At 42.7% G+C, this 13,331-nt stretch overlaps 1 protein-coding gene across 1 annotated transcript in view; it reads right to left on the reverse strand.

The window, feature by feature from the left end:
• The window catches only part of HS3ST4 (heparan sulfate-glucosamine 3-sulfotransferase 4), a 385,593-nt gene that overhangs the window by 220,955 nt on the left and 151,307 nt on the right, over positions 1 to 13,331 (reverse strand). The gene's annotated exons all lie outside the window — the stretch shown is intronic.

A 13,331-nucleotide genomic window follows, 5' to 3' on the forward strand; every position in this document is an offset into this window, starting at 1 on the left:
GGGTGGTGTGTTATGCTCTGAGAGCTCATTGAAACACAGGGAATCACGAGTAGCCATGCCCACCCCAGCAGACTCAGCAAACAAGCTGGTACGGATGAAGCCGTTCCTTTCTATTTGCCAATCCTTGGAGCAGAGGGATAATTTCAGCAAAAACCCTTCTCATCGGCTCCAGCACATGAGCTGACCACTCTCTAGAACTCGAGAGCCAGCTTGCAGGCTGGTCTTTATTCCATCACTTTTTAATTGTTGAATAATTTATTCAACAGACATTAATGGAGCACCCATCTGGATTAAGCCCTGCAAAGACAGTGGAGGCAAGCTAGACATGGGTTGTATTCCAACATGGCTAAGCGGTCACATTAGGGGCTGGAAGGGGGCTTTGAGCAGAAAGAGAGTTTTGACAGGAAGTGGCATGATGACAAGTGTCTGGCCTGAGCCTGGGCCTTCAGCCAAAGGATTTCACCCCCATGCTGACGGCCAGCACCCAGGAAGGAGAAACGACAGCTGTCTTCACTCTTCACAGAGCGGTTAAGAGGACGGACTCTACTGTCTGAGTCGGGATTCAGGACTTACTATTTGTGTTCCTCTCCCAGTGCTTCAGTTTTCTTATTTAGAAAATAGAGCTGGTAATAGCTGCTACTTTGGAAGATTGTTGTAAGGGTTAAATAGGGTATTCCATATACCTAGAGTACTGGGCTCTACGTAAGCACCAGTAAGTATACGTCATTTTTTAAAATTTATTTTATTCAAGTATAGCTGATTTACAGTGTTTCATTAATTTCTGCTGTACAGCAAAGTGACTCAGTTATATACACATTCTTCTTCATATTCTTTTCCATTATGGTTTATCACAGTGTACTGAATACAGTTCCTTGTGCTGTAAGTAGGATCTTGGTGTATCCATTCTATATTATAACAGTTTGCCTCAGCAAGTCCGAAACTCCCAATCCACCCCTCCCCCATGCCCCCTTGGCAACCACAAGTCTGTCCTCTATGTCTGTGAGTCTGTTTCATAGATAAGTTCATTTGTGTCATATTTTAAGTTCCACGTGTATGTCATTATTTTTTATTATCCTTCCTGTCACTCTCTGCTCACTCCTCATTCTATGAGGCCCCTGACATGTGGCTCTGACTTTTTTGCCCTGAAATGGTTTTTCCTTCCCCAGTTTACATTCTGGGCATCCTCTTTGAGGCAGCCATGAAAATGCGCCTCTCGAGTCCACCGCTGCGGGAGCATAACTGACAGGTAGTTCTGGTTTCAGGGCTGTCCACTGGCCTGGCCAAATTTCTTTGAGAACTGTGTCAGCAACAAGTCCTACCCAACCGTCCTTCTTTGCTCTCTTCTTTGCAGGTGACAGACCTGCACTGCAATCTGCAAACTCCCCTGCCGTCTCCATCTTCCTTGCCTTTTTCCTTCACATTCTCCCCCAAACCTCTCATATGGCTCATCTTGTACTGACATCTCCTCCTGATCCTTGGAGGACCCAAGGTAACACAGCCTTTGACACTATATCCTACCCATTGTTACCACAGGCAATCGCCTCTCAAACAACTAGAGTTCCAAACCTAGAGCCTCTGTCTCCCTTCTCTATGGACCAGGAGAGAGTGCGAGAGGGAGAGGCATCAGCTCTTTCTCATACCCCACATCTTATCTATCTTATCGCCTCTACCTGAAAATACAGCAGAAACCTGACCACTTCCCCCTCCTCCACTACCACCGTCTCGGTCCAGGATGTCATCCTCTCTTGTCTGTGTGTTGACAATAGTATCCTAGCTGTTTCCCCGTCGCTGCGCTAGCCCCTCTGCAGTCTACTCTGTTAAAACAAAGTGATAGGAGTAACATATACACACTACTATATAAGAATAGATGACCAACAAGGACCTACTGTACAGCACAGGGAACTATACTCAATATTTTGTAATAGCCTATAAGGGAAAAGAATCTGAAAAATAATATACATACATATATATATGTGTATGTATAACTGAATCACTTTGCCATACACCTGAAACTAACACAATATTGTAAATCAACTATACTTCAATATAAAAAAATTTTTTTAAAAACTAAGTGTTCCTATTAAAGCTAAGTCAGATGATGTCAGCACCTCTGCTTAATGTCTTCTAACACATTCCCATCACTCTTACCAAAGGCTAAAGTCCTCACCATAGAGCAAAGACAGCGGAGTAAGGTGCGCCCGAGGCTATCTGGCCTTGGGGCCAGGGGAGGTCCGGCCCCCGGGCGCTTCAGAGCTTCCGCTGGCCCATGCAAGGAAGAACATTTTCCTTGACTTGTAGGTGCTTTTATATTCATCTCGAAAAGAAAACAAAATTCTGAACTCAGGATTTGCCAAGTTTTGAATCAGAACTGTCTTGTCTTCAACCAGAAGAGGTTATTCAAGCTCAGTTTGGAGTTGAGGTATTTCTATGTTGTCTCCCGGAGTGGGGTCGCCCTGCTTCTTGTATCAGGCTACCTTCCCTATTCTTGAACTGTGGATATCTCTTCTCTACACTTTACCTCCATGATTTGGACTGGAAAAGGCTGCTTTTCTTTTTGTTCCACCTCTCAGATTCAATGAAGAGAAACCCCTGGGATGCAGTCATCCTGCAAACTTCTCTAGGAAAAAAGAAGCAACTGACATGCATCTTCTGCTGCAATTTGCTTAATCACAAATAAATTATTTTACAAGCTGAAAATAAATAAATAAAGTCCTCACCGTGGTCTGAAAGGCCCTCCCTGACCTACTCCAGCACAGCCACTTGCTCATTCCACTACGTTTACATTTTTATTCTGATGCTTCCACCTCAGGGTTTCATCATTTGCTGCTTCTCTGTCTGTAAAGCTCTTCCTGAAGACAGCGTTTGGTTCAATCGTCTCTTTACTCCAATGCCAGCTTCTTAGGGAGACCCTCACTGGCCACACTGCCTGAAATTCCAAATTCCCCTCCCTACCCCCTTCGCCATTTTTTTTCCATAACACTCATCATTATGTAACATAGTTTATACTTTATCTTATCTTGGGTATTGTGCATCTCTCCCTAATAAAATGTAAGTTGCAGGACTGCAGGTAATTTTGTCTGTCTTGTTCACGGTTGTATTCACAATACCTACTATGGTATCTGGCACATAAGGGAGGGAGGGAGGGAGGGAGGGATAGAGGATGGAAGAATGGAAGGAGGGAGGAAGGATGGGTGGATGGATGAATGGATAGAGAAATGAAAGGAGGGAGAGATGGATGAATAGATGGAGGGATGGATGGAGGGAAGATGATTAGATGGAGAGAGGGAGGGAGTGAGGAGAGAGGGACGGAGGGATAGAGGAGGAACAGAGGGACAGATGGAAGCATGGATGGAGGGATAGAGAGATGGAGAGAGGAATGAAGGGATGGATGAATGGATGGCTAAATGGATGAAGAAATAAAAGGAGGGAGGGAAAGAGATGGATGAATACATAGAGGGAGGGATGACTAGATGGAGGGAGGGATGAAGGGAGAGATGGAGAGATGGAGGAATGGAGGGAGAGATGGGGGAGGGAAGGAAGGAGGGTGAATGAATAGATGGAGGGAGCGATAGGGAGGGATGGAGGATGAAGGGAGGGAAGGAGAAAGGTAGGGAGGGATGGAGGCCTTCATGGAGAGATAGAGTGATGGACAGAGGGATGGAGGGCCGGATGAATTGAGGAAAGGAGAGAAGAGAAGAAGGGAAAGAGAGAAGGAGGGATGAGAAGGGCCAGCCAGGTGCTGCAAGTACCACAAAGCTCATCCGAGAGAAGCAAGCTGCTAGCAGCAAGGATATAACTGATGCCCGCGTGGGCTGAACCCACGGATTTCCCCTGAAAATCCTCTTCTGTAAAATCTAATGTAATTCATCCTTCCAGACCCTGAGTTGGGTGGGAAAACATAAGGTTGGATGGCCTGGGACCTCTACCTGTTATATCTCAGAGATGGAGATGTACACTGCAGGAAGATCTGAAGCTTTAGCGTAAGACAGAGATCTGAATCCTGGTCCTGGGCAGTCTTGGCCAAGTTACTGAACCTCTCTGAACCTTATTTTCTTCACCTCTAAAACTAAGATAACAATATGTTTATATTAAGATAACAACAGAGATATTCTAAGAATTAAATGACACATATAAAAGGCTTAACACAGAGTCTGGAATTTAATAAATGCCAATTACTCCCAGAGACAAGTCATTCTGTGTCTTAGTTTCCCCATGAGGAAGAAGGGATTAATAACACCACCTACTGATGGAGTGTCTGTGAGGATGACACAAGTTGACAGTGGGCTCTGAACAAATAACGACTCAATAAATGTGAGCAGTGTTGCTGCTTCTGCTGTTGGAGATGACGGGCTCTGCAGATGAGAGACGTGCACCCAAGGTCCCGCAGATACCCTAGAATAAGCCACTGAACTCCTGAGCCCTCCCTGTAACTACTCATGAGATGATTATCTTCACTTATTTTGCTTCTGAGAAAAAAGTCAAAAAAAGGTCAAATAACTTGCCTAAAGCCACAGAGTTTACAGGTGGCAGAACTAAGATGGAATCCATGGGGTGGGGGAGGTCTGCATTCAGTGTCTATCCACTTCCCCAAATCCCTGAGGTCATTCTGACCACCCCACATGCAGGGGAAAGTTGCCACAACTTGTCCTTCCCCACCTGTTAAGAGACTAGTATTATTTCACAGTCCAGACCTTCTCTTGCTCAAGGGGAATCTGTGAACTTGCACCATCAGGGCTGTTTCTCCACAGAGCTTGAATCACCAGCCTGGTCCCTGGGGCTGCCACTCGGATACAAACCCCTCCTGCTTCCCAATAGCAGATGGCTGCCTCTGAAACCATCTTTCACTGAGCTCCTTTCTGGTACCCCAGGAGCCTTCAGTAATTACTGCTATTATTCTTACATTAAATGAGTTAATAAAATCAGAACTCCAAAGGTACAGTGGGAATACACACAGATATGCACACACCCAGAGACACGTAAGCACACACACAGACACACACAGACACAAGCACTTAGATGCCACAGAGACTCTTCGAGGCTGTGACACAAAGAAGTTCTGGGAGCATCATTCTACTAGTGGACCTGTCTCCACAGAGATCTTTTCATCTTGTTTTCTCTTCCAGGCAGATCCAGGGTTTATGAACCACCTTACCCGCAATTTCCCTGCGAGGAACGTGGCAGGGGGTAGGCAATGACTATGGTTGACAAGGGCAATCTCTGTTTCTCTTGATTCCTAACCGGTTTTTAAAGTTGACAATCTGACTGACAACATTTGCTCCTTAAGGAAATTACTCACAAGGAGTTTTAGCCTCTGGATGAGACGCTCGGTTTTTCTTCTGTTTGTCTCAATTCTGAACCTTTTCAAAGTGACGGTTCACCCACTGGTTTCTGTTTACGAAATATTTTCTCCTCCAACCTAAACAGTGGTTGCATTTCTTTTTCTTTTGAGATGACCCTGAAATGGAGCAGGCTGTCGCTCCGTGTCAAGGTACTCCTGGGCGTCTGCTGCAGGCTGACAGAGGGACATCTGTTGTCAGGGCCGCGGCCTCCTACGGAGGGGAGGGGGGCAGGGAGGAGAAGAGAGGAGCAGGTTGTGATGCCTGCTGTTCCGTCCGGATTTAGAATCTTACAATGAATCTTCAATTTGTAAGAAAAATCAGCTTTTTGGCAAAGAAGTTGTTGCAGCCGCCAAAGTTCTAAGTCTGCTTCAATTCTCTTTTACAGGATTCCAAAGAAAGTGACTGGGTCCTGGCGTTTTCCATCTTGGGAGCACCCAAACCTCATTCAGGTGGGAGGCAGGCAATGGCAGAAGCAGCAGGAGCAACAAGACAAGGGTGCAGGTCCAGATTCTGCTCTCGCTGATACCTGTGCATCCAATATGAACCATCCTCGAATCTCTATTGCTTTATTTTTCTGATATCTCAAAAGAACACTCTGAAGGAGATACATACATACCTAAATCTATATACCTACCTGTCTCCCTATCCATCCATCTATCTATCTACCTACCTACCAATCGGTATCTTTATTTTACTCAGTTGAGTAAACTGAGGCCCAACAGATACTTACCAAGCTCCTGTTACATGTCAGTTTCTGCGAGGTTTAATGCAACTTGCTTGGATATGAGTCAGTGGAGATGAACTCGGCTCTTCCAACCTCACTCCCAATGTTCTTAATCAGGATCCTAGTCACTTAGTAATTCTTAATCATGACTGTAAACAATTTCAGCATTCACTCAAACTAGATTTGTTGAGCACCTAGTACGTACCAGGGCCACCTGTGGCTAGTGCAAGAGATATTGGCTGAGTCCTGGGGATTAAAACCCCCATAGAAAATGCCTTAGTAGGCCTGTGTGCATTGAGCAGTGCGTGTGTGTGTGTGTGTGTGTGTGTGTGTGTGTGTGTGTGTGTAAATGTTGAAGGTGAAGACAGATGATACGTACATCTAAAGCCTGCAGCAGAATACGTTTGGTTAGATTAAAGGAGTCAGTCTTACCAGCACGAGATCCGAAAGCCACACAGAGGGCACTGGAGGGTCAGCAGACTCTCCTCTCAGGGAGAGTTTCAAATCTTAGGGGATGACCTAATGTCTCCCCTTCCAGCTCTGCCAAATCAACAACACAGAAGAAACGGTAGCATCTGCTCCTCCACCAGTGAGGCTGTTAATGTCCCCATTGCCCTCTTCACCCTAACACTCTCCCATGATTATCCTCCAGGAATCCTCCTTAAGCCCTTGGGGAATCTCCTAAAGCATGCCATGGCTTTGTAAACCGGGCCCCAGAATCCAGGCTGGATATAAGGTTTAGGGTCTGACAAGTCTTCTTTACTCTCGCTGGAAGGTAGGATTTAAAGGATGGATTTTTATTTTAAAGTTTGTTTTCATTCTATCAAAGAAAAGACAGCCCAGGTTCGAGATGTTTTCCGTGACTCTGTGGTCGGATAAGATTGGGTCCACTCCTCTTCTATATGAATGGGTGAGGGAGCTTTCCAGGGAACCAGGATTCCCTAAATATGTATAAAGGATGAATACGGGCTCAGAGAAGCCAATGAAATGGATGTTCTGACCATTAAAATTCCTCTGCAAGATCCCAATGCACGGAATAATAAACCTTACTGCCTCCTCTGCAATAAATGTTACCTTAATATAGAAGAATAAGCCCTCTACGCACAAGGCAAGTCTCCAGCCCTTTAGAGAGATCCATGAGTTACTTAGAAGTACAAGTGAACTCACAGCAATAGATGACACACATGAAGTCTCAGACCATTAGCCTCTGTTACAGACTGAATCATGTCCCCTCAAAATTTATATGCTGAAGCTCTAACCCCAATACTGAATGTGACTGAATAAGACAGGACCTTTGGAGAGATGATTCCATTGAAAAGAGGTCATCAGACAGGCCCTAAACCAATCTGAGGGGTGTTTTTATAAGAAGAGATTAGGACACTCAGAGAGACACGGGGAGGGGGGGATGGGCGGCGGGTAGGGCGGCCTACACAGAGGGATGACCACGTGAAGAGGCAGCAAGAAGAAGGCCCTCTGCAAGCCAAGGAGAGAGACTCTCAAGTAAAGTCAACCCTGCTGACACCTTGATCTTGGACTTCTAGCCTCCAGAAGTGTGAAAAAATAAATGTCTATTGTTTAAGCCCCCCAGTCTATGGCATTCTGTTATGGCAGCCTGAGCAGACTAATACGTGAGTGCAAACATTGAACATCTTGCATAAAATGAGGTAGCATTAGAGAAAACCTTATGCAGACCGTTTCTATGTTCAGGTGACTTTTAAGGAAAGAGATTTTTAAACCTCTATCTAGCTTAAATATATCTTTCCAGAAAAATGCACAATATAACACATGTCTATAAAATCAAAGCAATGTTTAACTTCAGTGGATGACTTGACCTTTTAAAGCAAGATTGAATATTTATATATATATATATGGGGATGCATGTATATGTACAGCTGATTTAAAAAATATATATCCAATTGTTCAAAATTATAAGACTTTTAGAGGGTCATATAGGAGAATATGTCCATGCCATAATAGTAGACAGAGAAACCTCAATAAAAAAAAAAACTCAACACATAAAGAATAACTTTTGATTACCTTAAAATTAATAAGTTCTATTTCTCATGAAACATCATTAAGAGAGAGAGAAGTAAAGCCACACAGTGGAAAATATACTTCAAACACGTAAAACTAACAAAGAATTCATATCCAGGATATATTACAATAAGAATTGTACAATTATTGTACAATTGTACAATTACAATAAGAATTGTACAATTATTGTACAATTGTACAATTACAATAAGAATTGTACAATTATTGTACAATTGTACAATAAGAATTGCACAAGAGAAAAAATGAGTAAAATACAACACAAAGAAAAAAATCTAAATAGCCAAAAAGAAAGAATGAGTGTCCAATTCCATTAGAATTAGGGAAATGCATATCAGAACTGTAGTGACCTACCACTACACGTTTCTGACAAAGATGAAAAATTCAAACAATATCAAGAACAAGCAATATGAAGCAACAGGAACTCTCATATACTGCTGGTGGGAGTGAAAATTGGTAGAACCACTCTGAAAAGCAATTTGGCATTATTCACTGAAGCTGAAAATACAAATACCCAATGATCCAGCATTTCTACTTCCGGACAACTACTGGAGAGAAACTCTTGAACACACACACCAAATACAGGTACAGAAACATCCATAGCTACTGTGATACTGTGATATAATAAGCAATATATATCCCTGGATCCTGGTCAGAGCTCCAAAAACCTTTGTAGTTTCCTAAGTGATAAAGGTACTAGGAGCACCTTATGTTCTAATATTTGGTCTTTGACCCCCACTTCCTGACACAGAGCTCCTAAAACCCTTAGAATTTCCTAGGTGATAGGAGCATGTTTTTTTCTAATGAGGTGGCTCTTGGTGAGCTCTGGGATAGCTCCTGGATAAGGGTTTGTGACATTGTGATTTATAATAAGAAACATACATTTGGTCTTCAATGATTCCTGGCACAGAGCTCCGAAAGCCCTTGGAATTTCCTCAGTGATGAGAGTGACAAAGGTGTTTTTTGTTTTGTTAATGTGGTGACTAGACCACACCTAAGGATCCAGGCTGGTAACTAGGAGAACAGACCAGGTGATGAGAGGGCTGGAACTTTCAGTCTCACCCCACTCCCCACCGCCAACCTTCAAGGAGGGGAGAGGAGCTGGAAATTGGATCAACTGCCCATGGCCAATGATTTAATCAGTCGTGCCTATGTCATGAAACCTCCCTCAAAACTCAGAAGGATGGGATTCGACTTCCAGGTTGGTGAATGCATGGAGATTTGGGGACAGCGGTTCAGAGAGTATGGAAGCTCCATGCCCTTTCCTCACACCACGGCCTATGTGTCTCTTCATCTGGCTGTTGATTCGTATCCTTTAATCTAGAGTGGGAAAAAGTTACCTGAGTTCTGTGAGCCTCTCTAGCAAATTAATCAAACCCAAGAACAGCACGGAGAGAGAGCACGGTGGGAACCTCCAGTTTGCAGCCAGTCAGTCAGAAGCACAGGTGACAACCTGGGCTTGGAAATGGCATCTGAATTGGAGGGCAGACTCGTGGGACTGAGCCCCTAACCTATGGAATCTGGTGCTATCTCCAGGTAAATGGTGTCAGAATTGTGTCAGAGAATCACTTGCTGATGTGGACAAAATCCTTACACATGCTGGAATTGGTTCCAGAATCTTACAGGGCTGGTCACCAGAAACAACAAGCCATGATTAGAAGTTTGGAACTTCAGACCCCATCCTCTGGGGAAGAGAGAGGGGCTGGAGGTTGGGTTAATCAATCATGCCTATGTGATGAAGCCACCATAAAAATCCCTTAACTAGGGGCTTTAGAGAGCTTCTGGGTTACTGAACACATCTACATGCCAGCAGTGTGGACTATCCCCACTCCATGGAACAGAAGCTCCTGTACTCAGAACCCCTGTAGGGCTCAGACCTTGCCCTATGTATCTCTTCATCAGATTGTTCATCTGTATCCTTTATTGTATCCTTATTATATAATAAACCAGTAAATGTGTTTCCCTGTTTTCTGTGAGCTCTTCTAGCAAATTACCACATCCAAGGAGAGAGTTGAGGGAACCCTGACTTCTAGCAGGTCAGTCAAAGTTCGGGTGACACCTGGGACTTGGGACTGGTGTCTGAAGTAGGGACAGTCTTGTGAAACTGAGCCCTTAACTTGTGGGATCTGATGCTAATTCCAGGCAGTTAGTGTCAGAACTGAAATTGAATTATAGGACACCCAGTTGATGTCCACGGAGAATTGGAGAACTGCTTGGTATGGGAAGAAGGCACACACATCTGGTCACAGAAATGTCCTGTGAGGGCTGTAGAGGAGAAACACAAGAGCTTTTTCTCTTCAGTCATATCACTCATCATTGTCATAAACTGGAAGCAATACAAATGTCTATTATTATCAGATGGTCTAGTTACACAATGGAACACTACACAAAACTGAAAATGAACGAAACTACAACTATACACGAAAGTCAGGGACTCTTTCAAATGTTATTTTAAGCGAAACAAGCAAGACATAAAATAATACACATGATTTCACTTGGGCAAATTTTAAGAACTGGCAAAAATTTGTTAAGGGATGACAGGTGGTAAAATTAAAAAGAAAAGCAAGGAATCAATTACTGTAACTCTAGATAATGTGTCTGTTTGTTTTCTGAGAGAAAGGGAAGAAGGTGTGACCTTGATCAAGCTATCTGAGGGGACATAAAGGGGTCTTTTGAGGTGCTAACTAGATTATCTCCCTGATCTGAATAGTGGGTCTATGACTGTTACATTGTTTCTCATTCACTATACTTTTGGTGCACTGTTTCATGTTTTATTTTACAATAAAAAAGTAAAGAACAAACAAATAAAAAGCTTTCACACATGCTAATAATTTAAAACATTACAATAGGAGTAGGCCTTATGTATTCATCAGAGGGTTTGTTTGTAAATAACACGATCTACTGGGTTTTTAAGAGTTAGTAAGCAGGACGGAATTCACTGTGGTACACGGCACACAGAATCATTGGGACAGTTGAAGAAAGAGACTCTAAGCTGAGCTCACAGAACTACACAACAGAACTGGGTCACCAATGGAGCTGCTGCCATCAGGGAAGTCCTGAGTCAAGAGCCACCAGTGCAGCTATAGATGCCAGGGCCCCATGTCTACTGCTCTAATCTATACTTGAACAGTGATGCTACAACTCAGTTCAAATCAATGTTTTTCATACAGGTGCATCTGATAACAACACTGAAATCATTCGTACCCTGAAAGTAAGGTGGGCTGGGAAATGCAGGTTTGTGTGGTTCTGGGATATGTGCATGTGGGGGGTGTTCGCTTGTCTTTTGTTTCTTGTTTTTTGTAATTTTACCTGGACGAGACAAGATTTATATCATTGGGTACTATCAAAACAGTGTTCAAAAAATTGTGGGCACCCATAAGGGGAGGTATTCACAACAGAGTCCAGGTAGTTCAACCTTGTTATTTTGCAGGTTGATGAAATATTATCAGAGAAAAAAACAACTCAGTTGCTTAGAGGAAAGCATTTTCAAGGGCACATCAGAAAAACTGATTTTGTCCTGACCCTGCACTTACTAGGAGAATTCTCTACCTCTCTGAGCCCTCGGTTTTCTCAACTATAAAATGGACATCATTAAAGAGTTACCATACAGTACAGCTGTGAAAATTAAATAAGATAATGCATGTGAAAGAACCTGAGAGAGTATGCCCTCATTTAATTTTTCGTTTGCCACTATTCTTTTTAGAGATTTGCCGAGAATTGCAGTGTATCTGTACTGTCTGTCCCAACAAACATAGTTCTGTTAAAACTGCCGGTCCATTAGGAATACACATAGAGAAGATTGAATTCATGTGTGGTTTCAGAACAAGTTTCTCTTTTCTCCCTCCAAAATTCAAAAAAATGCCAAAAAACACATTTTTAAAAGAATAAGTTCAGAAAGCCAAGGAACGATGCCCGATCTATGGGGGAATGCTGGAGTAATCCCCACACTGCAGGAAATGACTGCTTCAGAGGAAAGAGTGGTTGACACTTTCCAAACCTAAAATGAACAAGTACAGAAGTCGTAAGTCCCTAGGGATATTCTCAAGTTGAAAAACTGGGAAGTTACGTTCAGAGCTGCTAGACAAATAAAGAGAAGACACATACACAGCAAAGGTCTACGAACGTGGGGGATCATTTTAAAAATTATGAGAGCACTATGTAAAATTTATACATGCAAAATGAATGACTTCTTGGGAAAACATAATTTACTGAAACTGACTCAAGAAGAGGTAGAAAACTCGAGTAGACCACTAATCATCGAAGAAATTGGAAATGCTGTCAGAAAAACTACTCAAAATAAGGAACCAGTGAAAGGAATTTGGAAATAGCTTTTAAAATTAAAAACACACATACCTTTCAACTCAGAAATCCCACTCCTGGGAGTCTCAAATAGAAATAAAAGCACTAGTACATAGGACATGTGTTAGGGTTGTTAATGCAGAATTATTTGTAGAAGAAAAAAGCAGGGGAGAAAGTGAATGGCCTCCCATGGAAAATTATATAGACATAAAAAAATGAGCTCGATTTTTATCAGCTGATTTGGAGCAATCTGCAGAATGTATTGATAGAAGAAATGGCAAAAGACACAGAGAAGCACATATAAGCGTATTCTGATGTTTGCAAAACAATCATCAAAACAATTCTGTGTGGTGTGGGCACACACAGGTATTTGTATAATTTTATGAACACAGAGAAGATTCTGGAAATGTCCATACCAGACTGAAAGCACTGGTTATAGACTGAGGGTCAGGGAACGAATTGCTAAGGAAAGTGGAGGGAAGGTAAAAGAAGCAAAAAAGGAGAAACAAAAGAGTACATGTAATAAATTAAGGATTCCATGGCAAAATGTTTTCCTGCTATGACTCCTTTGATCTGGCATGAGATATGTGTATGTCTGAGTATGCATGTGTACGTATGTGTGTGTGTTCTGTGTGTATTCATCAGTGCAAAAAGTTAATGAAAAAGACACTGACCCAAGCTTTTCCCAGGTTTCCCAAACCTTTAAGATACAATAAAAAGCCCTAAAATTTAAAAGGAAGGAAGCTTCTTAGCTCATTCTTTGAATCCTGATGGCAAAGCCGTACAAACAAGATACACATACCAATGGAGAACTACCGCCTAGTCCCACTGATGGACAGAAAGGCAAACTATGAGGTAATCCTCTCCAGAAGGGCATGAAAGAACATCATGGTAACAAAGGTTCATTCAAACAATGT

This window comes from Globicephala melas, chromosome 15 (genome assembly GCF_963455315.2).
Source record: "Globicephala melas chromosome 15, mGloMel1.2, whole genome shotgun sequence".
Taxonomy (NCBI): Eukaryota; Metazoa; Chordata; class Mammalia; order Artiodactyla; family Delphinidae; genus Globicephala; species Globicephala melas.